We start from the raw sequence: 21,151 nt of genomic DNA on the forward strand, positions 1-21,151 counted from the left end.
AACCAGTAAGTGTGCTTAGGAACAGGTTGATAACACACAACACAGCAGGGATAGAGATCCTAGAAGAGAAGACACAGATATTGCACAAATAACTAGATGCTCTGAAATAGCAGGAATAGGATAAAATCCAATACTGCACAACTCAAGGTCATGCACACAGGGACTACAAGAAGGTTGCTGATATGCTGTGAAAACTGCAAAGGAGGAGGATCAGGGAGTTTTAGTTAAAGACAACGAAATTATAAACCATGAATGTGATCCAAATACAAAAAGGCAAATAGGACAGACCTATTTCCAAGAGGAAAGAGAAAGCAGTGGCATTGCTGAATGCCATACACTATTTTGATCACCATGTTAAAAGATGGATGTCAGATAAAAAGAGCTTTTCAAAAAAGACAGCAAAGACACTGAAGAAAAGAAAAAGAAAAAAAAAGAAGAAGAAGAAAACCAGAAAACTGTTTACTCTGGAAATCAGGACTGCCAGAAAAAGAGAATAAAAAGAAGAAGAAGAAAACCAAAAGACTGCTTACTCTGGAAATGAGGAGTGCCAGAAAAGGAGGAGAATAAAAAGAAGAAGAAAACCAAAAGACTGCTTACTCTGGAAATCAGGAGCTCCAGACTTCCCGGTGAGCACCAGTGACAGAAGAACAAAATCCCAGCTATAGCCTGAGTTTCAGATGGGGCTCAGAAAGCACACCAGCCATGGCATGGCATTAGTGTTGGAGCAGCAAGAAGCACAGCTGGGGGTACAGATGGTCTTTTCTAAGCTGAAGCTCCTAATACATGTTTGAAATCATGAACTCAGAAAAATAAGAGTGCTAAGACTGGACACAAATGTCAGTGTTACCACATCTCAGCCCTAAAGGTTCAAGATCAAACTATACAAAAGCACTTCACAAGTCCACTCACTCTGATGGAATCTGCTCTTCCCCTTTCTTTCTTTAAAGATAGTGCTTGTAGACAAGGGACATTCATAGACCAAATAACACACACAGTTTAAAAAGCAGAAAGGAAGTTTAAAACTGGACATCTATTTAAAACTGGCCTATGAGGAGAGGCTGAGGGAGTTGGGGTTGTTTAACCTGGAGAAGGGGAGGCTCAGGGCAGACCTCCTTGCTGTCTACAACTACCTGAAGGGAGGCTGTAGCCAGGTGGGGTTGGGCTCTTCTGCAAGTAATCAGCAACAGAACAAGGGGACACAGTCTCAAGTTAGTATAGGCTGGATGTTAGGAGGAAGTTCTTCCCAAAGAGAGAGATTGGCATTGGAATGGGCTGCCCAGGGAGGTGGTGGAGCTGCTGTCCCTGGAGGTGTTGAAGCAAAGCCTGGATTGGGCACTTAGTGCCATGGTGTGGTTGATTGGACAGGGCTGGGTGATAAGTTGGGCTGGATGATCTTGGAGGTCTCTTCCAACCTGATTGATTCTATGATTCTATCTCAAATCAAAGCCTGCAGCACATAAGGAACCAATTCTCATTTCATATCTTTAACCCTTACAACAACAAATGTGTGGCTATGGTATTCTGGGACATAGTTTAATGCCCATAGTGGTCATAGGTTGAAGGTTGACTTGATCTTAGAGGTCTTCTCCAACTGAAACACTTCTACATTTCTATGAATGGTTTAGCTGTACAGCAAGTAAAGACCAGAATACAGCACTGCCACTTCATTTTACTTGTAATCTTAACAGCTTCAATCTCATCCATTTCATGTTATTTGAAAGTGTTTGTGAACAAATGTTTCTTTAGCATGAAGATCAGTCAACTACTCCTAAAGCAGATGTTAGCATCAGAGATTCCATACACCAGCAAATCAGTATGCTCTTTAAAATAAAGAATGAAGAAATAAACCCAACCCAAACAGAATATTGTTTTATTGTTATTATTTTAAAGAAAAAAAAAACCACCCTCTAACAACCCTCTCCACCTTTCCAAAGAACTTTGCTTCACAATTAAGCAGTGTCTGCCTTTCTGGCAGAGCTATTACACCTGAGCAAATACAACACAAAGTGACAACACAATTATTCCAAATGGTGATTTAGCACATGTGGAAAAACTACTGAGAAAAGAGTGAGACACAAACTTCTTTGCAGTCTGAGTCTTCACTCTCCAAGGGGAAGGTGTGGAACACAGAATTTGGGGCTAGCTTTCTGCACAACAGCTGAGAGAGGAGCAGTTCCTCGTTCAGCAGAGCAGCCCTCTCATTACACTGCACTCTTATTTCAGCAGGTTGTAACCGTGAAGCCATGCGGATTATGTTCCTGAAACAGGAGCACTAGCACCAACAGATAAAGTACATCAAATAACTCCTGGCTGACCATCCTGCTGCCTCCCCAGGAAAAAGATAAACCAAAAGCAACAGCTGCATTCAGAGAAGAGTAACTGAGAATTCATACACAAAGCCTCAAACTCTACAAAGCAAGGCTCGATCCTGCAGAAGTCCACTATACATCAATAAACTAGTTGATTGGAGAGGGCTGGGTGATAGGTTGGACTGGATGAGCTTGGAGGTCTCTTCCACCCTGGTTGATTCTATGATTCTATGATTAATATCATTAATTATTCACTATATCTCCCATATTATTAGCTTACCAGCTCCAGCCAGCAGCTGGAGGAATGAAGAAGGAATGAAACATGGGACCTGGAGTTAACCCTACAGGGGAACCTGTGACTCTCATGTAAAAACACAGCACTTCAAACTCTTCAATGTAAATATACACATGAGATACATAAAATATAATCAACTTGTTTATAGTTCTTATCATATAGAACTCAGTAATTACTAAAATGTGGCTATTTTTAACTAAAATGCAGTTATTTTTAATTACCTAAAGCAGTGTCTTTATGTTGGCAGTAGTGTTGCACCGAGCAAAACATGGAAAGGCAAGATCAGGAATTAGTAAAATAATACCTAGTGTTGGTAAATGAGGAAAGGCAAGAATAAGAATTAGTGAAATAATACCCAGTGTTGGTAAACGTAGAAAGGCAAGAACAGAAATTAGTAAAATAATTCTTTGTGTTGGTAAATGCAGAAAGGAAAGAACAGGAATCAGTAAAATAATTCCTAGTGTTGGTAAATGCAGAAAGGCAAGAACAGGAATCAGTAAAATAACTCCTAGTGTTGGTAAATGCAGAAAGGCAAGAACAGGAATCAGTAAAATAACTCCTAGTGTTGGTAAATGCAGAAAGGCAAGAACAGGAATCAGTAAAATAACTCCTAGTGTTGGTAAATGCAGAAAGGCAAGAACAGGAACTAGTAAAATAATACCAAGTGTTAGTAAAGTAATACCAAGCAACCAAAGAAATACACAAGGAATCAATGAAAGAAAACAAAAGAAAAAAGAAAAGAAAAGAAAAGAAAAGAAAAGAAGAGAAGAGAAGAGAAGAGAAGAGAAGAGAAGAGAAGAGAAGAGAAGAGAAGAGAAGAGAAGAGAAGAGAAGAGAAAAGAAAAGAAAAGAAAAGAAAAGAAAAGAAAAGAAAAGAAAAGAAAAGAAAAGAAAAGAAAAGAAAAGAAAAGAAAAGAAAAGAAAAGAAAAGAAAAGATCTTTGCAGTAAGAAGAGTTAAACATATTGAAGGGATGATCAAATAAAGTTGTTAAATTAACTGTTATTAAATTCAGGATATCTGGTATGAGAAAATAGGGATGAAGGGAGAGAGGGGCTAGCAAAGTGCTAACAGTTACTTCTATACTGAGCTCAGAAGCATATCAACAAATTAACCATGCAGCCTTTAAGTTTACTTAAAGGCTCAAGTGCAAAAGCAGCAAAAATTAGCTACAATTCCACTTGGCATGTCAATCCTTTACAACTGTGCCTCTGCAAATCAACTCCTCTGAGGATGGGGAGAGCAGTTGTGGCAGCAGCAGTGTCCAGCAAACATTCATTTCCAGCCCAAGTAATGAAAAGCAAGTGTTAAGATCTTCTCTTTTTTGTATTTGGCTGCAGGGCAAGCAGACTGATAGGAAAGACACAGACTTGGGTTTCACAAAGGACATTTTGCCTGAAGCAAAGAAACTCCTCTGTTTTACCGACTTCCCCCTCCTCTAAATCTAAGGCAACACGGAATGTACAATGACTTGCTAAACAGATAAAGCAACTACTAGCTCTGGGGGTAATCTCACTCCCAAAGGAAAGGGAAAAAAGAAAACAACGAAACAAAAAATAACCATCAAAGAAGAAGAAAATGTATATTGATATACTAGTTCAAAGTTTGCTGCTATGGGTTATGCAGCCAGCTCACCCCCCAGGTGCACAGGCACAGTAACACCTCATCACCCACCTGCCACCCCAGTACACCCAGTAACGCAGAGAGCAGCAGCCATCTGCGCTCAGCACACGTGCCTGGCAGAAAACCATCCGAAGGAGCTGTAAAGACGAGAAAAATACCTCTGCACATCAGACCAGGATGCCCACAGCCATTCTCCTGCTCTGCATCCCAGCTGCTGCTGCTGCTACTGCTGCTGCCACTGCTGCTGCTGCTGCTGCTGCTGCCCGGGTCGCAGTTCTCGGCCAGGCTGTGCCCGCCCTCTGCCCGCAGCGCCGAGGCAGAGTGGGGCTGCAGACGGGGCAGGGAGTCCAGCAGGGGCCCCCCGGGCGCGGATTGGGTCCCAGGAGCAGCCGGCGTGAGGCTGCCTCCGGCTCGGCGTCCCGCTAGCCTGCCCAGCAGCTCTCCGCCTGCCCAGCGGCGGGGACGGCAGCAGCTCCCGTTTGTTTATGAGATCATTTGACAGGACAGAAGTAATCTCTTTAAAGCCCTTCTCAGCACAACAACGCTGCTGGGTAAGTCTGCCTTAGCCGAAATAAAGGAGTCCGATGCCATTGGCTAAAACATGACAGCGCTGTGCTTAGAAAAGTGTTTCAGGCTTTCCTGTCTGTTCATTACATGCAAAGAGCGTTCCCTGGGACTCCGGTGTGCACAACAGCCTGCACACACTCACGCTGCTCATCGTGGGAGGCTGCATGGGCACCTAATCAAGTGTATTACAACTTGAATGATTAATAAGAACAAGTGGGGTATCAGCCTCAGCATCCACCCTCTCCAGAGCCTCCTCCATCAGCCTCCCTGAATCTGAGCTCAACTTTAACTGAAACATAGAATCATAGAATCAGCCACGTTGGAAGAGACCTCTAAAATCATCCACTCCAACCTATCCCCCAGCCCTAGCCACTCAACTAGACCATGGCACTAAATGCCCCAGCCAGGCTTTTACTGAACACCTCCAGACACAGCAACTCCACCACCTCCCTGGGCAGCCCATTCCAGTGCCAATCACTCTCTCTGACAACAACTTCCTCCTCACATCCAGCCTAGACCTCCCATGGCACAACTTGAGACTGTGTCCCCTTCTTCTGTTGCTGGGTGCCTGGCAGCAGAGCCCAACCCCACCTGGCTACAGCCTCCCTTCAGGGAGTTGTAGACAGCGACGAGGTCTGCCCTGAGCCTCCTCTTCTCCAGGGTAAACAACCCCAGGGCTGCAACATCTAGGGCTGCAAGTTCCAGCATGAAGGAGAGAAGTGTAATCATGTAACTTGCTGTGAAATGAAGAAGCTATTACAGTGCTTGTCACAGATTCACAGACTGCACCAGGTTAAAAAAGACCCTCAAAGGGCATTTTGTCCCACCACCTCTGCAGTCAGCAGGGGCATCTCCAAACAGATCAGGTTGTTCAGGGCACCATCAAATTTGACCTTGAATGTCTCCAGGGATGGGGCCTCAACCGCATCCCTGGGCAACCTGTTCCAGTATCTCACCACTCCCCTTGTAAAGAGCTTCCTCCTAATGCCCAGCCTAAATCCCCCCTGATCCAGTTTCAAAGCATTGTCCCTCCTCCTATCACTACAACCCCTTCCAAACAGTCCCTCCCCAGCCTTCCTGTAGGTCCCCTTCAGATACTGAAATAAAATTTCCCAGAGCCTTCTCTTCTCTAGGCTGAACAGCCCAAATTCTTTCAGCCTGTTTTGGACCTTCTCAGCAAGGGATGGGCACCAGTTAAATCTAACCGGTCTGGAAATAAAAACCGGTGTTTCTCTTCTAATGGGCTTTTGTGGCCAAAGTGAAATAACATCAGAAGTTCTGGGTTCACTTCCTACTGTATTGTCGACTCCATCACAAAAAGAAGTGATTATTTGTTCCAAATAAGAATATTTTTTGGTTAGGGTAAAGGGTGAGACTAACTAGGAACTCACAACAAAAGGCTTCTTTGGTGTAATAATATACCATAGCAAGTCAATTTGCTGAAAACCTGTGCTCAGACTAAAACTGCTATCAGTTCTTATCATTAAACATACACGATTGTGGCAAAACTCTTCAGCACTGTTGGGTCTCATACACAAATACAACTTCACACCTTCATTTCTTGCCATACAAACTCTCCCCAAGTTTCACTTCCAAAGAGGGTAACCAGAACCAGCATTTCCTCTGTCCAATGAGACTAAGGATACCACTGATAAGTGGATTCAGCACTGGTGAGACCACACATAGAATCATAGATTCATAGAATCAACCAGGTTGGAAGAGATCTTCAAGCTCATCAGTCCAACCTAGCACCCAGCCCTATCCAGTCAACCAGACCATGGCACTAAGTGCCCCGCAATGTAAGAAAAATACTGAGGTGCTGAAGCAGGTACAGAGAAGGGCAACAAAGCTGCTGAGAGGTTTGGAGAGCAGGTCTGGTGAGGAGAGGCTGGAATTAATTAGTCTGAAGAAGAGGAGGCTGAGAGGAGAACTCATTGCTCCCTACAGCTACTCGAAAGAAGTTGAAGTGAGGCTGATGTTGGCCTCTTCCAAGTAACTAATGACAGGACAAGAGGTAGTGGCCTCAAGCTGCACCAGGGCAGGTGTAGGTTGGATATCAGAAATAATTTCTTTACTAAAAGAGTGGTCAGGCATTGGAACAGGCTGCTCAGGGAGGTGGTTGAGTCACCATCCCTGAAGATGTTAAAAAACTGAGCAGATGTGGCACTTTCCAACAGGCCAGCCCATTCCAATGCCAATCACTCTCTCTGACAACAACTTCCTCCTCACATCCAGCCTAGACCTCCCGTGGCACAACTTGAGACTCTGTCCCCTTGTTCTGTTGCTGCTTGCCTGGCAGAAGAGCCCAACCCCACCTGGCTACAGCCTCCCTTCAGGTAGTTGTAGACAGCAATGAGGTCTGCCCTGAGCCTCCTCTTCTGCAGGCTCATCTCATGGTTGGACAGCACTTGAGACCTTCATATAAAGAAGTTATTTTGGAAGCATGCAAATCTGACAAAAATCATGAACACCTGAAAGGTGCTCATCAGTTTCTTTACCTCCCATGTCTCACCAAAGGATGCAGCCAAAACACATCCAGGGGCAGCATTTCACAGAGGATTTGGCCTGCAATCAATTGATGAGTGTGGCAAAGTCTTCTTGAAATGTATTTAAAGACAAAAACACTTTGCCAGGCTCAGGGCTGTATTTTCATGCACTCAAGTGTCTGGGAAGAAAAGTCTGCTTTTGTAAAAAGCGGGGACTGAGGTCCCATTAGAGCCTTGTCTGCAGTTCTCCAACCCAAACTACCATTTCCAGGAGGGTGCAGCTGTCCTAAGATTCAGTTCAACCCACTGCTGTCAAAACCAGACACATCTTCTGACGTGCTGCAAATCCCAGCATGGTAGGGGTTGGAAGGGACTTCTGGAAATCATCCACTTCCACCCCCTTGCTAACACAGGGTCACCCAAAGCAGCTTGCCCAGGATCACAACGTCCAGGTTGCTCTGGAATCTCTTGAGAAGGAGACACCACATCCTCTCTGAGCAGCCTGCTACAGGGTTCCAGCATCCCTCACAAGAAAGAAGTTAGTCTTCATGTTCAGGTGGAACCTCCTGGGTTCCAGGTTGTGCCCATTGCCCCTTGTCCTGTCTGGTCCCATCCTCTTGCCCCCTGCCCTTTATCGCTTGCTGAGCATTGATCAGATGCCCTCTCAGGCTGCTCTTCCCAGGTTAAACAGTCCCAGGTCGATCACCTTTTCCTCTTCACAGAGATGCTCCAGGCCCCTCAGCATCTTTGTGACCTTCCCTGGACTCTCTCCAGGAGTTTCCTGTATTTGTTGAACCCTGAAGGCCAGATCTGGACACAGTACTCCAGACTGCATGGCTGTTGCATGCCTCTAATTCTGCTCACAGCAAGATATGGCTACAACAGGTTCTTCAGTTTATAGCCTTTTAAAATATGTACTTGTATAAAGTGACTTCCCATCTTCCAGCTATTTTAAACACCTTATATGACAGAAAGATCATTGGAAATTATGGAGCTGTCCTCCCAAAACACATTCTTGGGCAAACGAAGGAGAAGAAGGTGACTGAGATCCCTCAGCCTGGATTTACCTAAGTTAAATCATGCCTGACCAACCTGCCTATAATAAAATTACAGGAATAATAAAGTGGTAAAAAGTGGATGAGGAAAGAGCAGCTGTCATTTCCTGTGACCTTCTCAAGGCTTCCAGCATTGCCTGCCACAACGTTTTTGTATCCAAATGGGATGGTGTGATCTAAATGGGCAAACGCCTTAAAAATGACTCAACATTTTGAACTATGGGTGAACTAAAGGCCTGCTGTAATGGTGGGGCTTGGAGGAGAGATGAGAGGCATAAGCTGGAATAATAACAGAAGGATATCACAGGCTCACAGGATGTCAGGGGTTGGAAGGGACCCAAAGAGGTCATTGAGTCCAAGCCCCCTGCCAGAGCAGGACCATACAATCTAGCTTAGGTCACACAGGAACACATCCAGACAGGCCTTGAAAGGCTCCAGAGAAGGACACTCCACAACCTCTCTGGGCAGCCTGTGCCAGTGCTCTGGGACCCTTACAGTCAAGAAGTTCTCCCTTGTGTTGAGGCAGAACCTTCTGTGCTGCAGCTTCCATCCATTGCTCCTTGTCCTGTCCCAGGGAGCAGTGATCAGACCCTGTCCCCTCCCTCCTGACCCCCAGCCCTCAGATAGTCATAAACATTCATTAAATCCCCTCTCAGTCTTCTCCTCTCCATACAAAAAAGCTCCAGGGAAAACTACTCCTTGGGGAGAGGCAAGTAGTGCAGCACATTGTCAGGGAGGCTGTAGACTCTCCATCCTCAGATCCAAGTGCACAAAGCCCTGCAGAGCCTGTTGTTGCTTCACAGCTAATCCTACTCTGACTGGCATGGTGGACCAGAGATTTCCTGTGGTCCCTTCCAACATAAACTTTCAATCTTGCCTCCAAGTAAGTTACATACTTACCTACAAGAAGATGAGTTTTTCCCTTACTCAGTAGCTGATAAATACAGGTGAGAAACAGTAGCTGCTACTTAGGAAGCAAATCATAGAATCATAGGCCTGAAAGGATGTTAAGAGCACTGAGTCCAACCCTACACTGCCAAGTCCACCAAATGTTGGATCAAGTCTTAAAGTTATCAACAGACACATTTCTGACTAAAAGCAAGACCATAACTGCACTAAACACTCACAACCATCCATTATGTTAAGACATCCACTGAGATGAGGGAGGTGTTTTTACTCCTTTACTCTGCTCTCATGAGACCAAACTTGGAGAACTGTGTGCAGTTCTGATGCCCCTGGCACAAAGAAGACATTAAATGGTTGGAGTGGGTTCAGAGGAGGACACAAATATGATCAGAGGGCTGGAGAATCTCCCTTATGGGGACAGGCTGGAAGAGATGGGGCTGTTCAGCTTAGAGAAGCTCCAGGGAGAGCTCAGAGCAGCCTTCCAGTAGCTGAAGGGGGCCTACAGAAAGCCAGAGAGGGATTTTTGACAAGGGCTTGTAGTGATAGGATGAGGGGGGATGGCTTTGAGGTGCAAGAGTGGAGATTTAGACTGGAGATTAGGAAGGAACTCTTAAGAGTGAGGGTGGTGAGACATAGGAATAGGTTGCCCAGGGAGGCTATGGATGCCCTCTCCCTGGAGGTGTTCAAGACCAGGCTGGACGAGGCCTGAGCAACCTTGGCTAGTGCAAGGTATCTCTTCCTGTGCTGAGGGGTTTTGAACTTGATGATCTTTAAAGTCCCTTCCAACACAAACCGTTCTGTGATTTATGAAACAACTACAAATATCCATGATTTTAAGGTTTGGTGGACTTCAGCTGAAGCAAACAAAAGTACTTGTGGCTTTCCACTTCATAGGTGCCTGTAGGTTCCTGTTGGAAGTACACTTGACAAAATACACAATCACTCTGAGCAAGGCCTTTGGCATTGTCCCACACCACATCCTGGTCTCCAAGCTGGTGACACATGGGTTTGATGGGTGGAGCACTGGATGGATAAAGAACTGGCTTGATGGCCACACCCAAAGAGTGGCTGTCAATGGCTCCATGGCCAAGTGCAGGCTAGTGACAAGCAGAGTCCCTCAGGGGTCAGTCCTGGCACCAGTCTTGTTCAACATCTTTGTGGGTGCCATGGACAGAGGCACTGAGTGCAGCCTCAGCAAGTTTGCTGCCCACACCAAACTGTGTGGTGCAGCAGCCAGGCTGGAGGGAAGGGATCCATCCAGAGGGACCTGCACAGGCTGCAGAGGTGGGCACAAGCCAAGCTCCTGAGGGTCAACAAGACCAAGTGCAAGGTCCTGCATGTGGGTGGAGGCAATGCCAAGCACCAATCCAGGCTGGGCAGTGAGTGGCTGGAGAGCAGCCCTGAGGAGAGGGACTTGGGGGTGCTGGTGGAGGAGAAGCTCAACAGGAGCCAGCAGTGTGCACTTGCAGCCCAGAAAGCCAAGCAGAGCCTGGGCTGCATCAGGAGAAGTGTGGCCAGCAGGGCCAGGGAGGTGATTCTCTCCCTCAACTTCACTCTGCTGAGACCCCAGCTGGAGTACTGCATCCAGTTCTGGAGCCCCTGGGACAAGAGGAATGTGAAGATGCTGGAGTGTGTCCAGAGCAGGGCCAGGAGGATGCTCAGAGGGCTGAAGTAGCTCTGCTGTGAGGACAGACTGAGAGAGTTGGGGCTGCTCACTCTGGAGAAGAGGAGGCTCCCAGGTAACCTTCTGGTGGCCTTCTAGGATCTGAAGGAGGCCTCCAAAAAAACTGGGGGGGACTTTTTTAGGCTGTCAGGGAGTGACAAGACTAGGGGGAATGGAGCAAAGCTGGAGGTGGGGAAAGTCAGGCTGGATGTGAGGAGGAAGTTGTTGAGCATGAGAGTGGTGAGAGGCTGGAATGGGTTGCACAGGGAGGTGGCTGAAGCCTCATGGCTGGAGGTGTTTAAGGCCAGGCTGGATGAGGCCGTGGCCAGGCTGACCTATGGTAGGGTGTCCCTGCCCATGGCAGGGGGGTTGGAACTAGATGATTCTTGTGGTCCCTTCCAACCCTGTCTGATTCTATGATTCTATGAACCAATGGAACACTTTGACTGTCTTCCTGAAACACTCAAAGTTCACTGCCCTAAAGGGCAGAAAATACAGATGGCCACTCAGTAACTGTGACCAAGATGATTTCAAGGAGGGAGGAGAATGAAAAGTCGCTCCTGGCTTAGATCTTGTAATTTCACTTGTGTTGGTTTGAACTTGAAGTAAAAAAAAATGGCTGCTGTAGAATTCCCTGCAAATAGGAGTTTATAGAATCATAGCATGGAAGGGATTGAAGGGATCTCCCTAGGCAGCCTGTTCCAATGCCTGATCACTCAGGAAAGAAACATTTCCTTATCACAGAATCACAGAATGCTAAGGGTTGGAAGGGCCTTCCAGAGACCATTGAGTCCAATTCTCCTGTAATATCTAACCTAAACTTCCTCTGGCACAATTTCAGGCCATCTCTTCTCCTTCTATAACCTGACACTTGGGAGAAAAGAACAACTCCCACTTGGCTCCAGCCTTCTGTCAGGGAATTGTAGAGAGCAATGAGGTTTCCTCTCAACTAGAGATTCTAGATTAAACAATCCCAGTTTTCTCTAGATTAAACACTCCCAGTTTTCTCAGCTGCTACTCACCAGCCCTGTTCTCCAGACCCTCTGCCCAGCCTTGCTGCTCTCCTCTGCACATGCTCGAGCCCCTCAATGTCTTTCTTGGAGAGCGGGGCCCAAAACGGAAGCCAGGATTTGAAGTGCAGCCTAACCAGTGCCCAGTCCAAGGGCACAATCAGTTCCTTAATCCTGCTGGCCACACCACTCTGATTCAAGCCAGGATGCTCGTGGCCTTCTTGGCCACCTGAGCACACTGTTGGCTGTCAATCAGCACACTCAGGTTCTTTTCTGTCAGCTGTGCTAGTTTGAGGCAAATTGGAATATTTTAGTGAGGGAAATTACTTTATAGGCTGTAAAAAGCAAACAATGATGATGTCTACTTCATTCACAAGCTTGCTGAGATGTATAAAAACAAGAACACGAAACATGGATAAAAGAGTGGGTCTCTGTCATAGCTGGTGTCTGTGCTTTCTCCTTCAGTTTCTTCTGTGTAACTAACCCTTCTGCTTTCTAACTCTCCCTTGCCAACCCTCCAAGCTCATCTTGCATGTAAGGCAAGGTCTGGGATAAGGTAGAGGGGTGGGAAGAAGGTGAAGGGTGGTTGGGAGCCCCTTCTGGGGACTCTAATTGCTGGGAGGGCTGTTGTGTTTCTGTATTATCTTTAACTTGTCTATTTCTGTATACAGCTGTATCTATTGTAAATACCTGCTTGGATCTTGTGCTAAGCTAGAAATATAGAGCTTTCTTCCTTGAATTCCAGCTGGCTGAGTCCAGTCTGGGTGATGTCATAAGAGTGAAGGGGCAAGTAACACCCAAAGTGTCACACTCTGCCCCAAGCCTGCAGCGTTCATGGGATGGTTGTGACCCAAATGCAGGACCTGCATTGCACTTGGCCTTGTTAAACTTCATACAACTGACCTTGGCCCATCGATCCTGCCTGGCCATATCTCTTTGCAGAGCCTTCTTACTCTCAAGCAGATCAACAGTGCCACTCCATTTAGTGTCACCTGCACACTTACTCGATTCCCTTGTCCAGATCATTGATAAAGTTGTTAAGCAGAACTGACTCCAGTACTGAGCCCTGGGGCACACCACTAGCGACCGAGAGGCAAGGTGTGAAGAAACAGGATGGCAATTGACTGTGGAAGGAACTGGGGAGGTTGGAACATGCTCTGCAGGGAGCTGCAATCTGCCCATCTGTTCACAAGGGGGGATTACAACAAATCCCATTGAGTTTTCGTATTCACAAATCCAGGAGGGGCAGTAATTGGTGTACTGAAGTTATGTAGATTCACCACTTTATCACCAATTCCTCTCCAGGCAAGTTCATTCACAGTATTAATTCTGCTGCCTTTTCCAACAGCTCGTTTGTTCTGCACCACTATAAATATGATGTGAATGAAACTCCCAGGAAATGGCTCTCCTGCTTTATTAAAGGATATCTGTCCTTCCCACTCCCCCCCCCCAAAAAAATATCATAAAGGTAATTATATCTGCATTTACACAGCTCCTGGCAGAAAGATGATCTAAGACTGCAGAGTGCTGAATGACAGCCCCACAGCACTGGTGACAGGCAAACAATGCAACATATACTCCACATGCAACCGTGCAGGCTGCCTAAAACACTTGTATTCATGCTGCTTCATCTGTGCCAGGATTAACAGCATGAGAAAAGCCGGCCAAGGACACCTATTTAAAGAACCAGGAGCTTTAAGTAGCTGCAGCAGCACAGAAACTTCATCTGAAGTACTGGGGAACCTGTCATTCCTACCACAAAGACAACGGTTGGGCTCGAGCCCACCTTGTCCTGCGAGGGAAATTGTGCTTCACATGTTAGGAGCAATTGTGAAGCAGATCCTCAGAGTGTATGCAGGAAGTTAGCAGGAAAAAAGCCTGCAAAAGCACGTGGAGGCTTTGCACAGGGCAGCAGCTGGACTCTCTTTCTTAACTACTCTGCTCTGGAGCAGAAGCAAGAGTCCCCAGGGCAATACCCAGAACGTAGCCAGGCTGGCAGTCTTGAACCCAAACAAGATTTCAGGGAAATAATAAGTGACATTTTAAATCATAGAATCAAGCAGGTTGGAAGAGACCTCCAAGATCATCCAGTCCAACCTAGCACCCAGCCCTGGCCAATCAACCAGACTATGGCACTAAGTGTCTCATTCAGGCTTTGCTTGAACACCTCCAGGGATGGCAACTCCACCACCTCCCTCAGCAGCCCATTCCAATGCCAATCACTCTCTCTGCCAATAACTTCCTCCTAACATCCAGCCTAGACCTCCCCTGGCACAGCTTGAGACTGTGTCTGCTTGTTCTCTTGCTGCTTGCCTGGCAGAAGAGACCAACCCCACCTAGCTACAGCTTCCCTTTAGGTAGTTGTAGACAGCAATGAGGTCACTCCTGAGCCTCCTCTTCTGCAGGCTGCACACCCCCAGCTCCCTCAGCCTCTCCTCACAGGGCTGTGCTCTAGCCCTTTCACCAGCTTCCTCGCCCTAATGCCTAAATCAAAGCCACAGCCTGAAAGGCTCCTCTTTCATGCAGTAACTCTGCTCTGCTGGCAGACCACACATGGTACTGCTTTTTGACCTTTGCATTCCCCAGCTGTCTCCAGCATCATCTCTGTGGAGGCTTAGAACTGTCTTGGTCCCACCAAGGCTGAGCAACACATTTTCCACCTTAAGCCAAGTGAAAATCAGAGAGCAAGGGCCCAGACGTATAGGCTTCCTTACACATCATCTCCTACAAAAGTACTACTACATAGTAGAGCTGCAAAAGCTCTTTTGGAGAAGGCATAACGGTGCCATCAGTGGTGCCATCGTCTTCCACACAGGTAACAAAACCAGATCCAAGCCCTTTGAGCCCAGAAGCAATCAAGAAGGTTCCTGGTTCTCAGAAAATTGCTCTGAGCACAGGATAGTAACAATTCTGACAGAGACACTTCTTACCTCTGCTGCTGAATCCCTGCCAGCAAAGCAGGTTTTCCTGGGCTGCAAAGCCAGATTAGCTTCTAACTCCTCTGTAGCCTGGTGATCAAGCTGTGTGATGTAAAATGCAGAGAAAGTCCTGGGACAGAATCCCCTTCTGCTGCCATGTTTGAAACAGAAAATGTGAGCTCTGCTTAACCCTTGGGTGAAAGAGGATCAAAATCTATCCCCAAAGCAGCAACCCAGTGGGTGGGCGCAAAGCTCTCCTTTCATCAGCCCTGATGGAGATGATGCCATTCCATCATGCTTGTCCTACTCAGGGTCACTGTGTTGTGGTATCTGCTGTCACAGTATCACAGTATCACAGTATCATCAGGGTTGGAAGAGACCTCACAGATCATCAAGTCCAACCCTCTACCACAGAGCTCAAGGCTCGACCATGGCACCAAGTGCCATGTCCAATCCTGTCTTGAACAGCCCCAGGGACGGCGACTCCACCACCTCCCCGGGCAGCCCATTCCAGTGTCCAATGACTCTCTCAGTGAAGAACTTTCTCCTCATCTCAAGCCTAAATTTCCCCTGGTGTAGCCTGAGGCTGTGTCCTCTCGTTCTGGTGCTGGCCACCTGAGAGAAGAGAGCAACCTCCTCCTGGCCACAACCACCCCTCAGGTAGTTGTAGACAGCAATAAAGTCACCCCTGAGCCTCCTCTTCTCCAACATGTTCACAGCACCCAGTGTACAGTAGCAAAGAGTCTTGGAGCTGAACAGGCTGGCCAGGGAAGCGTGGCTGGGTGCTGAGGCTACCTGCAGCTGCTTAGTATAAGGTTGACACAAACAGGGACGGTGCCATCTTAACACAGCTTCTACTACCAGAAAGTTTTTGTAAGCCCAGGATTCAGACTGGGATCCAGGGACTCTTGAAGATCACATGCTCACAGGATGTTAGGGATTGGAAGGGACCCAAAGAGATTATCGAGTCCAAAGCCCTTGCCAGAGGAGGACAATACTATCTAACACAGAGCACACAGGAACACATCCAGACAGGCCTTGAAAGTCTCCAGAGAAGGAGACTCCACAACCTCTCTGGGCAGCCTGTGCCAGTGCTCTGGGACCCTTACAGTAAAGAAATTCCCCCTTGTGTTGAGGCAAAGCCTCTTTTGCTGCAATTTACACTCATTGATCCTTGTCCTAAGATGAAGATGGGTTGATAAAATTCATTTAATATTTGACAGGGAGGTTGGAGTGAGGTGGGGGTTGGTCTCTTCTTCCTAGTATCAGCTGATAGAATGAGAGGAAATTGCCTGAAATTGTGCCAGGGTAGAGTTAAGTTGTAGACTAGAAAAAAAATTCTTTCCTGAAAGAGTGGTCAGGGATAGGAGCAGGCTGCCCAGGGAGGTGGCGGAGTCACTGTACCTGGAGGTGTTCAGGAAATGTGTGGCCATGGTACTTTGGGACATGGTTTAGTGGCCATGGTGATGTTGGGTTGATAATTGGACTCAGTTATCTTAGAGATTTTTTCCAGCTGAAACAATTCTATGAATGCAGCAAATATAGAAAATGTAAGCACACAGATATATCTATAGAAAGGCAACCATCAAAATTATGCATAGATACACACACACAGAGGTATTAAAAAGTGAGCATATTTCACTTGGTGTTGAAGAATTTAGCAGGTCTCAAAGATACACACACACACACATATTAAAAAGTGAGCATATTTCACTTGGTATTGAAGAGTTTAGCAAGTCTCAAAGCTACACACACACACACATATTAAAAAGTGAGCATATTTCACTTGGTGTTGAAGAGTTTAGCAGGTCTCAAAGCTACACAAACACACATTAAAAAGTGAGCATGTTTCACTTGGTGTTGAAGAGTTTAGCAGGTCTCAAAGCTTGGAAGCACCCCTTTTGACCCTTTAATCCTAACCACGCTTGAAATACCAAACAAGATCAAAGCACTTCAAGCACAAGACGGTGCCAAACATCTGAAATCAGTGTTAGATGGTAAATAGGAATTAGGATTTTCTTTCTCCTTTCCCTCTTGGAATATAATGGCTGTGAGAAATGTGTCTGAGGAGCTCTCCTCGCTAACACGGTGACAACCCATGGTGACAATCCAAACGCCATGGTCTTGTCCTAGAAACATCTGTATGGTTCAGATGTCCATGCCCTTCAAGTTACTGTCAACAAGCAGGCAAAAATACATCAACGTTGAACACAGTTTTCTTCTGTGAACTGCTCAGCAAAGCATGAAACACACCAGCTTCACAACTACACAATGACAGCCTGGCTAGCACTCGCTGCTACAGAAATGAAGAGGGCTGAGCTACAGATAAAAAAAACCCATTTGATTCCTGCCTCACTCAAATCCAACTTGTTTGGAGCTGCATTTTGCTTCCCTCCCACCAGCTGAACTGACAGTAGGCAGCAGGGGAAATAAAAAAAACAAACAAAACACTGAAATGATTTGCTCATGCTCTAGCAATAAAAGGACAGAGAAATGCATCATGCCAAATGAAATGTCCTTTCTAGCAAGGGGGTATTTTATATCCCAGTATTAGTTCTTAGGAGAGATCTGGCATCTCCTCAACGAGCAATTTTGGAGAAGCTGTAATCCTGTCAGGGAGATCTCCCTAATTGCTCCAGCAATAAACCCAGATTTGCACTAGGAATATTTGGATTATTTGTTTTTCTCTCCCATACTCTGCTTGCTCTTTCTAGCTGACATACTCAATGCTGAAAAATCCTCGCCCCTGGAGATGTTGAAAAGACAGAGATTTGGTGCTAAGAGACACAGTTTAGTACCAGACTTGTTAGTTAGATAATGGTTGCACTTGATGATCTTAGGTATTTTTCAACCAAAATGGTTCTGTGATTATCTGCTTTTCCCTCTCTGAACATTTCTTCTTCAAATGGTCATTCTTCAATGGCTTATCACTCACAGCTCAATTGTTGGAAAGGTAGAAGGTTCTGTTTGAAGACGCTGATTGACTTGACCACCAAAAATCACAACAGCACAACACACTCTACATACTGCAGGATACAGCACAAGATCCAGGGAATCTACTTTGGGTCAGCTACCACACAATGGTTTATAGTCTTCTTGTTTGCACCACACAGCCCTGAGCAGTAGCTACAAAATATTGAAGCTTTACCAGGAGATGATAATTTAAAAGCATATTTCTGATATCCAACCTGCATTGGTTTTCCCCTAGGACACAATGGCAGCCTTCGTCCCGGCATTGACACGTCTGGTTGGATCCTCATATGAATTCCACCTCAAATGAGAGCTGCTTTACTCCTGGAGGTCTGTGCACCATGTACCTGCAAGTGAACTGAGGACTGCAAGTCAGCTGCTTGCTAGTTCCTTGTCAGTCAGGGCTAATTCCCACAGATTAAAGAAGGAAATCCTTACAGTTCTCCTCGGGGCCTAAACCTTACTGTTTGAGAAGAGCATTTTGTTTCCTTCTAAATCATCTTTCTAAGTGAAAAAAGAAAACCACCAGAATTGTCCATTCATTAAGACTATCCACACCAAAACATCAGAGGAGATGAACTATGACCACCACCCACTGGCTATGAATCGGTTTCCAGATCATCTACTACCAATGCCATGCTTGTTTACCCTGATTAGCTCCACGGTCACGTGGCTACTTGTTGTCAGTAACAAACCCACACCCACAAATCCTTCCCCTCTGCTTTTCTGGTGTCCTTATGCAACTTCTCTTAAGGCATGCTGAGCACTGCTGCTCCGAACACAAGGCTTTGGAAGCCCACAAGAAATGGTCAAAGACACAGAATCCAGATCATTCTGTTGCTCCTCAACATAAAATGGGATTCTTTGTGTGTGGGGTTCTGTGACTTTTCCTAATTTCAGAAGTATTTGCCTTCCTGACTCCTTGATGCATCCAGATGAAGGCTTGTTCACAAAGTCACCCTGGCAAGGGTATTTGTTCTCTTACTTGGACAGAAGCCTAAGCTCTGCCGTTTAGCCTGTCCACACCTTAGAATAGAATAGAATCATAGAATCAACCAGGTTGGAAGAGACCTCCAAGCTCATCCACTCCAACCTAGCACCCAGCCCTATCCAGCCAACCAGACCATGTCACTAAGTGCCTCATCCAGGCTTTGCTTCAACACCTGCAGGGATGGCAACTCCACCACCACCCTGGGCAGCCCATTCCACATCTTTACCATATATTTCAGTTCTTCCCTTTCTCCCAGTCTACTTCTCCTCATAAAACAGAGAAGACCAAAATAATTACTAGTGACAGGTTCCAAGCAAAAGATGATGTCAGAGAAGTGCTCCTTTGCCCACCTCAAATACACATCTCCACAAACTGCAAACAGCCCATCCAACAGCCTGTGCAAGAACTGGCAGAAGAGAATTGCCCACTTAGCCCCACACCCCTTGTTCTCTCAGTTCTGGACCTAGGGTCACTTCCAAAACAACTTTTTTAGCTTTCCAAAAAAGCACCAACTGACATGACTCTGAGGCTGCTCTTTTCTTTCTTCACAGTGTTGTAATTCAATTGTTGCAATGTATTCAAGCATGAATATTTAGGATGAGAGTCTTAAAATACAACCACAAGCTCACACTGCTGCAATTCTGAGTCTCCATTAGAATCATAAAACAGTTTGATGTAGAAGGGATTTTAATGATTATAGATTCACAGATTGGTTTGGTTTGGAAGGGACCTTAAAGATCATCTAGTTCCAATCCCCGGCCGTAATCATCTTACACTACATGAGTTGCCCAAGGCCCTGTCCAACCTGGCCTTGAGCACCTCCAGAGAGGGGGCATCCACAACCCTCTGGGCAACCTGTTCCAGTGTCTCACCACCCTCACTCTAAAGAATTTCTTCCTCATCTCCAGTCTCAATCTCCCTTCTTTCAGCTCAAAGCCATTGCCCTTTGTCTTGTCACTACAGGGCCTTGGAAAAATCCCTCCACGGCTTTTTTATAGCCCACTTCAGATACTGGAAGGCTGCTCTAAGTTTTCCCTGGAGCCATCTCTGCTCTGGGCTGGACAGCCCCAACTCTCTCAGTCTGTCTCCATAGAGGAGGTTCTCCAGACCTCTGATCATCTTTGTGACCTTTTCTGGACCTGTTTCAAAAGTTTCACATCTGTCAGAACTGGATGCAGAGCTCAAGTTAAGGTCTCACCTGAGCAGAGTAGAGGGACAGAATCATCTCCCTTGACTTGGTCACGCTGCTTTTGATTAGACTCCTGAGGATTAAAGAAAAAAAGAGACTTAGGCACCAGTTCCACACAATGGTAGCAGTTCCATTTTTCACAACACTGAGGCATATCCAATATTGGAGCAGAGAGCAAATAATTATCTTTCTAGTGCAAATCAGCTTATCCTGCACCTGGCCGGAGCAGATTGACTGGAGGTCAGAGGAGCAGAAAGGATGCAGGTATTTGGCCTCTCCACATAGCCCTGAATGTCCAGCTTTTCTGATTCTTTCCTGAAGCTGGCAGTATTTCCTTCTTAAAATGCTCAGCATAGCTGGTATTTATTTACTGTTGGAAATTGTTGATCTTCTGGCTAGATATGGTACAATATAAAACATCTACAATGTGTATATCAAGTATTTTTCTTCCCATTTCTTATCCAGTTGAGGAAAGAAGCGTGTAAGCACTCAGTGCCTTCAGCTTCACCTCTCAGAATCATTTCTATGTTAATGTGTTATGATGTGATAGACTTAGAGCAAGGGTCAAGAAGCTCTCAGAAAGAGAAGCATTGTGCAGCACTGTGGAAGTTAACGGAAACATGTTTAAAGTCTATTGAAAGATCAAAGATGGATTAAGAATACCCTAAAGTATTCCCCAAATTCATTTTTATGTTGATTCAGCTCTTACAGGAAACAAAATATTTCAGATGGACCTGAGATTTTTAAGCACTACAAACAAACAACAAAAGGCCAGTATGATTAACATTCTAGTTTAAAAGCTTTTGCAGTTAACCTCCTTGTCTGTTTTCCATCTCCAAGGGGAGAAGGCAAGGCAAGATCATGTCCTGGCAGGATATGGAGCAGATCCTCCTGAAGAAGAGGTGATTGGTGGTAAGTGACATGGCTTCACCAAGTGCAAATCATGCCTGACCTGTTTGGTGGCTTTCAATGATTTAGTTACAGCATCAGTGGATAAGGGAAGAACAAGGATAAGGGAAGAACAACTGATGTCATCTACGTGGACTTGTGTAAAGTGCTTGACATTCTGGTCACCAAACTCAAAAAGCACGGACCTGAGGGAGAAGAAGGAGTTGAAACTGCTTCCCCCACCCCTGAACTGCAGGCTTCTAGTAGGGCAGCCAGGGATGC

General features: G+C 45.9%; 1 protein-coding gene across 9 annotated transcripts in view; it reads right to left on the reverse strand.

The window, feature by feature from the left end:
- PCDH15 (protocadherin related 15) overlaps positions 1-21,151 on the reverse strand; it is a 1,224,756-nt gene that overhangs the window by 589,515 nt on the left and 614,090 nt on the right. For 7 of the 9 annotated variants that reach the window (XM_064145009.1, XM_064145013.1, XM_064145002.1 and 4 more), the window contains one exon: positions 19,991-20,054. The exons of 1 other annotated variant lie outside the window; for it this stretch is intronic. The gene's annotated coding sequence lies outside the window, so the exon portion shown is untranslated. Of the gene's footprint in view, positions 1-4,384; positions 4,451-19,990; positions 20,055-21,151 lie in introns of those variants that run through there. One more of the 9 variants, XM_064145008.1, reaches the window with a different exon arrangement.

The sequence above is a fragment of the Pogoniulus pusillus genome, chromosome 6, assembly GCF_015220805.1.
Source record: "Pogoniulus pusillus isolate bPogPus1 chromosome 6, bPogPus1.pri, whole genome shotgun sequence".
Lineage (NCBI taxonomy): Eukaryota > Metazoa > Chordata > Aves > Piciformes > Lybiidae > Pogoniulus > Pogoniulus pusillus.